This window comes from Mustela nigripes, chromosome 12 (genome assembly GCF_022355385.1).
Source record: "Mustela nigripes isolate SB6536 chromosome 12, MUSNIG.SB6536, whole genome shotgun sequence".
NCBI lineage: Eukaryota > Metazoa > Chordata > Mammalia > Carnivora > Mustelidae > Mustela > Mustela nigripes.
The window spans coordinates 154,658,227-154,664,967 of NC_081568.1; the positions used below are offsets into that span (position 1 = coordinate 154,658,227).

The 6,741-nt window shown below is 49.5% G+C and overlaps 1 pseudogene; it reads left to right on the forward strand.

Annotated features, from left to right (window-relative positions):
• Positions 1-443: 443 nt before the first annotated feature.
• LOC132027666 (uncharacterized) lies at positions 444-5,588 on the forward strand (annotated as a pseudogene).
• The last annotated feature ends 1,153 nt before the right edge of the window (positions 5,589-6,741 follow it).

Sequence of the window (6,741 nt, forward strand, 5' to 3'; positions counted from 1 at the left end):
CTTCTCGAACCTAACATTTGGAGGTCCCACCAAGTTTTGACCCAGCTAATGGGACGCCAGATGGGACAGCCCCAACTCGCTCTTTGGGTAAGTCTACGGCGCCTATTCCTCTTTCGGTACCAGTATTCATGTGCACATGTTAGTCTGATTCTGTTTTCTTGTGATTTCTGGTGATATCTGGGCAACCTTCAGTGTCTGACAGACGTGGCCGGGAGACACCGGTTGTGACCTTGGGGGAACCCCCAGAAGTGAAGGCGGGCCAGGGACGCATGGTGGCCTCCTATCGGGTAGATCTGGAGGATCTACATCTGTTATATCCCAGAAAACACTATCATAGGCCACTATTTTATTTTTCATCTCTCCTACAGTCCCAGTGGAGACAAGTGCTTGCGTCCTGTTTTTTTCTAGGTTTGGTGACTGCAGGAATCTTCCTGTACTTTGAGATGGGACAGAACACATCAACTCCCCTCTCTCTAACCCTAGCCCATTGGTCAGAGGTTCGGGCTAGAGCTCATAATCTCTCTCTCTCTCTGTAAAGAAAGCTAAATGGCAGACTCTCTGTGCCACTGAATGGCCATCTTTTGAGATCAACTGCCCCCCCAAGGGATCTTTCCATCTCTCCCTGATTTTGCAGGTCAAGAAAGTCATCTAACATCCCCGACCTGAGGGACACCCGGACCAGGAGCCCTACATCTTGGTGTGGCAGGATCTCTGCAAAAATCCTCCCTCTTGGGTTAAGCCTTTTCTGCCCCCTGCTACTAATCTCCCACCTCCTTTGTCCCCAACACCTGCAAGCCCAGCAGTCCTTGCTCTAACAGCACCCATCCCCTCGACCGGACCCATTCTGGCTCCCCCGAAAAACCCCCTCACGCCTCCTATACTTCCAGACTCTCAGGACCTTCTCCTATTTGAAGATCCCCCTCCTTAACCTCCAGTACCTGGTCCACAGCCCCTACCACCTCAACCAGGACCTCCTGATCCGCCTTCCACCCCCTCTGCACCGGTGCCTGACTCCTCCATCTCCCCTTCCGGACCAGCCCATGGCACCCGTAGCCGCACGACCCAGACTAATAACAACCAAGGTCCTGAGGTGGAGGCAGTCGTGCTCCCGCTGAGACCATATGGCCCAGACATTCCAAATGGGCAAGGGGGCCACATGCCGGCCCTCCAGTACTGGCCTTTCTCCTCCTCTGGTCTCTATAACTGGAAAAATAAAAACCCTCCTTTCTCTGAGGACCCTGCCCTCTTAACTGATCTAATTACCTCTCTAATGAACTCCCATCAGCCTACATGGGACGACTGCCAACAGATGCTCTCTGTCCTCCTCACCTCTGAGGAGAAGGAAAATGTCCTCCTGAATGCCTGAAAGAATGTGCCGGGCCCCGGCGGGCAACCTACCCAACTTCCTAATCTGATTGATGAATATTCACCTCTGACAGGCCCTGACTGGGATCCTAATCTGCCTGAAGATAGGAGACACCTCGAAATCTATCGCCAGACTTAGTAGTGGGTCTCAGGGCAGCAGGTCAAAAGCCCACTAATTTGGCTAAGGTAAGAGGTATGATCCAGGGCCCTGCTGAAAGCCCCTCTCTATTTCTAGAAAGGCTTCTTGATGCCTACCGGAGGTATACTCCCTTTGACCCTCAGTCGGAGGAACAGCAGGTGTCAATAGCCATGGCTTTCATTAGGCAGTCTGCAGTAGACATAAGAAGGAAGGAGAAAGAGGAAAGGAAGGAGAGAGAAAGAGAGGAAAAGGAAAAAGAAAGGGATAAAAGAAGGAACCAAGAGTTGACTAAGATCCTGGCCTCAATGGTAGAAACTAGTAGAAAATCAGATACTAAGACTTCAGGAAAGATAGGGAACCTGGGCCACTCTCCTAGGCGACACCCAAACTTGGCCTCAGACCAGTGTGCCTACTGTAAAGAGCGTGGAAACTGGGCTAAGGAATGTCCTAGAAATAAGAACAAGCCACCACACCGCACTACCAACCTCCTGGCACTTGAAGATGATGATTAGGGGAGACGGGGCTTGGACCCCCTCCCCGAGCTCAGGGTAAAATTTCTAGTGGAGCGGACTCCTATTGATTTTGAGGTAGATACTGGAGCTGTTTAATCAGTCTTGCAGCAGGCCCTAGGGCCCCTCTCATCCAAACAGGCCCTTGTAAGGGGGGCAAACGGGAGCAGGTACCGCCCCTGGACCACCAAGCGGATGATGGATTTAGGGAACAGAAGGGTGCCCCACTCCTTTTTAGTGCTCCCTGACTGCCCTGCCCCCTGTTGGGGAGAGACTTGCTAACCAAATTGCGAGCCAGAATTACCTTCACTGATTTCGGGTCTTTGATAGATTTCCTTAACCCCATTGTGGGCCTACGCTGTTCAGATAAGGATCTTTCCCCTCCACTAACTCCGCCTGTAATCAATACCCTGACCGTCACCCTAGAAGATGAGTACAAGCTGTTTGAAGGGCCCAACCCTACCGACCACCTCCCGGATCTAGAAAGATGGCTACCGGACTTCCCTGAGGCTTGGGCTGAAACTGCGGGATTGGGCTTAGCAACTGCCCAACCCCCTGTAGTGGTGGCACTTAAGACTTCTGCCACCCCTATCCAGGTAAAACAATACCCAATGAGTAAGGAAGCTTGAGAGGGCATCTGCCCTCACATCACTAAGCTCCTTCAACAAGGAGTCTTAGTGCCCTGCCAGTCAGCCTGGAATACTCCCTTACTCCCTGTAAAGAAACCTGGAACTAATGACTATTGCCCTGTCCAAGACCTAAGGGAAGTGAATGCTCGGGTGGAGATAATACACCCTACAGTGCCAAACCCATATAATCTCCTCAGCATGTTAAGTCCCTCCCGAGTCTGGTACACTGTGCTAGACTTAAAAGATGCCTTCTTCGGTTTATGGCTACATCCTGGCAGCCAGCACATTTTTGCTTTTGAGTGGACCGATCCTGACGCTGGAATTTTGGGTCATCTCACCTGGACGCGGCTTCCCCAGGGTTTTAGAAATTCTCCCACCCTGTTTGATGAAGGCTTGCATAAGAACTTGAAATCCTTCCGGGAGACACATCCTGCTTTGACTCTTTTGTAGTATGTGGATGACTTCCTACTGGCTGCTGAGACCCAACAGGAATGTCTCCATGGGACTAAGGCCATGTTAAGGGCTCTGGCTACCCTGGGATATCGAGCCTCTACCAAAAAGGCTCAACTCTGCCAGTTAGAAGTGACGTTTCTAGGATATAAGATCAAGGAAGTTAAACGGTGGCTCACGGACGCAAGGAAAAAGACTGTTACTCAAATACCGCCTCCTCAGACTAGAAGGGAGTTCCTAGAGACAGCAGGCTTCTGTCGCTTATGGCTACCTGGCTTCTCTTCCTTAGCTGCCCGGCTTTATCCCCTCACCAAAAATTAGGCCCCCTATGAATGGAGGAAGGAACAAGAGGCTTTTGATGGGATAAAGCGGGCACTGCTTTCAGCCTCCGCCTTGGCCTTACCAGATGTAGAAAAACGCTTCACCCTGTACTTGGAAGAAAGAAACGGGGTGGCAAGAGGAGTACTGACCCAATCCTTGGGCCCCTGGAAGCGCCCCGTAGCCTATCTATCCAAAAGATTGGATCCTGTTCCTGGCGGATGGCCAAGGTGCCTGAAAGTCATAGCTGCCACAGCTTTAATTGTCAGGGATGCTGACAAATTGAGTTTGGGACAGAAAGTCACTCTTATTGCCCCTCACACTTTGGAAAGTGTGATCTGGCAACCCCCAGACCGCTGGCTCTCCAATGCTCGCATAACCCACAATAAGAGCCTCCTGTTAGACAAAGACCGCATCTCTTTTGGCAATCCTGTGCTCCTTAATTCCGCCACCCTGCTGCCAGAGTAAACGGATGACCCAGTAATCCATTCCTGCCAGGATATCCTGGCTGAAGAAACAAGCGCGAGGCCAGACCTCAAGGACAGACCCCTGCCCCATGCTGATGTAACTTTGTTCATGGACGGGAGCAGCTTCCTACAACAAGGGGAGCGACGGGCAGGGGTGGCAATGGTTGGGCCTCGAACTGTGGTTTGGTCAGCACCCTTAACTCCTGGAACTTCTGCTCAGAATGCAGAACTTACTGCTCTAACCCAAGCCTTGCGCCTGGCGATGGGCCAGCGAGCTAATATCTACACAGACAGCCGCTATGCCTTTGCCACTGCTTATGTACATGGTGCCATCTACTGGCAGCGGGGGCTTCTCACCTCCGCTGGGAAAGAAATCAAGAACAAACAGGAGATTATAGATCTCCTTGAAGCTATCCACCTCCCAAAGGAGATAGCCATCATACACTGCCCTGGACATCAAAAGGGTGAAGACCCAGTTGCCCAGGGCAACCGTCGCGCAGAGGAAGAAGCAAGAGCAGCCGCCCTGCGTGACCCCCCAGTAGCAAACATCCTGACTACATTGGAAGAAGTCACTAAGCTGGAGACCCCGAAGGAAAAGGTAAATGAATTTTTACTTTTCACCCACCGCCTCACCCATCTAGGTACGAGAGTGTTGCTGGAATTATTAAAGGACCAAAATCTACCATCCCTACCTTTGGATAGGGCGAAGGAACTGGCTCAAGATGTTTCCTCCTGTGAAGCCTGCACAGTGACAAACGTGCAACGAGCAGACAGCTCCCCCAGAACCAGGGACCGGGGAAACCGGCCTGGAATCTTCTGGGAAGTAGACTTCACAGAGGTAACACCAGCAACATATGGAAAGAAGTATCTGCTAGTCTTTATAGACACTTTTTCAGGATGGGTCGAGGCCTTCCCCACTAAGAAGGAGACAGCCATGGTCGTGGCCAAGAAGATCCTAGAAGAGATCTTTCCCATATTTGAGCTGATAAGGTAATGGGATCTGATAATGGACCTGCATTCATGGCCCAGGTAAGTCAGGGATTGGCCAGGGTCTTGGGGTTTAATTGGAAACTGCATTGTGCTTATAGACCCCAGAGTTCTGGGCAGGTAGAATGAATAAAACTATAAAAGAGACGTTAACAAAATTAGCTATAGAGACTGGCTTGAAAGATTGGACGGTTCTCCTTCCTTATGCCCTCTTCCGTGTGTGTAATACCCCCTCCCCCTCTAGGAGGAACCTGACCCCATTTAAAATACTCTATGGGGGACCCCCTCCTTTAAAACACACGACTGAACATGGATATGGGACAACTGTTACTTCCTCTGCCATGCTGATACCCAGACTTAAGGCTCTGGAGGCCATCCAGAAATATATCTGGAAGGGCCTATCAGAGGCCTACCAACCGGGTACTGTTACTCCCCACTCTTATTCTGTAGGTAATTGGGTCTACGTCCGCCGACACCAGGTACACAACCTTGAGCCTCGATGGAAGGGACCCTACTTGATCCTGCTGACCACGCCAACTGCTGTCAGGGTTGACGACATCACGGCCTGGATCCACGCTAGTGGGACCCATACTTATTCTCCTCCTGTTTTTGACTATAGGACCCTGTATTTTAAATAAGTTGATAGCCTTTGTGCAAGATAGAATAGGACAGATCAAGTTAATGGTAATAAGGCAACAATATGAAGCATTACACTCAGATGATCTTCACAATCTCAAAGTTTAGAGACACCCACAAGAAGAAGTGGGGAATCAAGAGATCCAGAGCTGAAAGAGTTAAATTGTGTGGAGCTTCTGCTAACTTGCTTTTCTGTAACTGCTCTGCTGCTTTGCGGGTTGAACCTTGAGAAGTAGGAACATGGCCTTCCCCTTGTGTTCCCCTCCATTCCCCCGAGGCCCCACATCCTGAGCACGTTCCCTGCTTAAGAGATGTCCTTGAATTATGCTTGTGGTTAACAAAGAAGAGATCTGTTTTGTCCTAGTTTCACAGCTGCCCAGCTATACCCGGATGACAAGATATGGCTAACTGAAAAATGTAAACTGTGCAGAGCATACCAGGAACTGTAACTATGTAAAGAGGTCACTGTGATTGTGGCTTCGTACCAAGCCTTTGTCTAAAAATGATATAAAAACCCCATACTCCCTTGGATTGAGGCTCTCAGCCTCTACCTGATCTTCAGATATGTTGCAGAGCCCCAGCATGCTGGAACAATAAAGCCCGTGCTGTTGCAGAAAGATCTGCCTTGGTGTCATTTCTCTGCGCCTCCCTAGGTTGAGGTCTTCTCGACCCTAACAAGGCAACCCACTGAATGGGAGAAGATATGTGCAAATGAAAGTACAGACAAAAGTTTGATATCCAGGATATGTAAAGTACTCCTGAAACTCAACACACACAAAACTGACAATCATATAAAAAAATTGCAGAAGATATGAGTAGACACTTCTCCAATGAAGACATACAAATGGCTATCAGACACATGAAAAAAAGTTCATCATCACTAGCGATCAGGGAGATTCAAATTAAAACCACATTGAGATACCACCTTACACCACTTACAATGGCCAAAATTAGCAAGACAGAAAACAACATGTGTTGGAGGGGATGTGGAGAAAAGGAAGCCCTCTTCCACTTTTGGTGGTAATGCAAGTTGGTGCAGCCTCTTTGGAGAACATTGTGGAGATTCCTCTAGAAATTAAAAATAGAGCTTCCCTATGACCCTTCAATTGCACTATTTGGTGTTTAACCCATAGATACAGATGTATTGCAAAGAAAGGCCATCTGTACCCCAATGTTCAAAACAGCGATGGCCACGGTCACCAAACTGTGGAACGAACCAAGAGGCCCTTCAACAGAAGAAT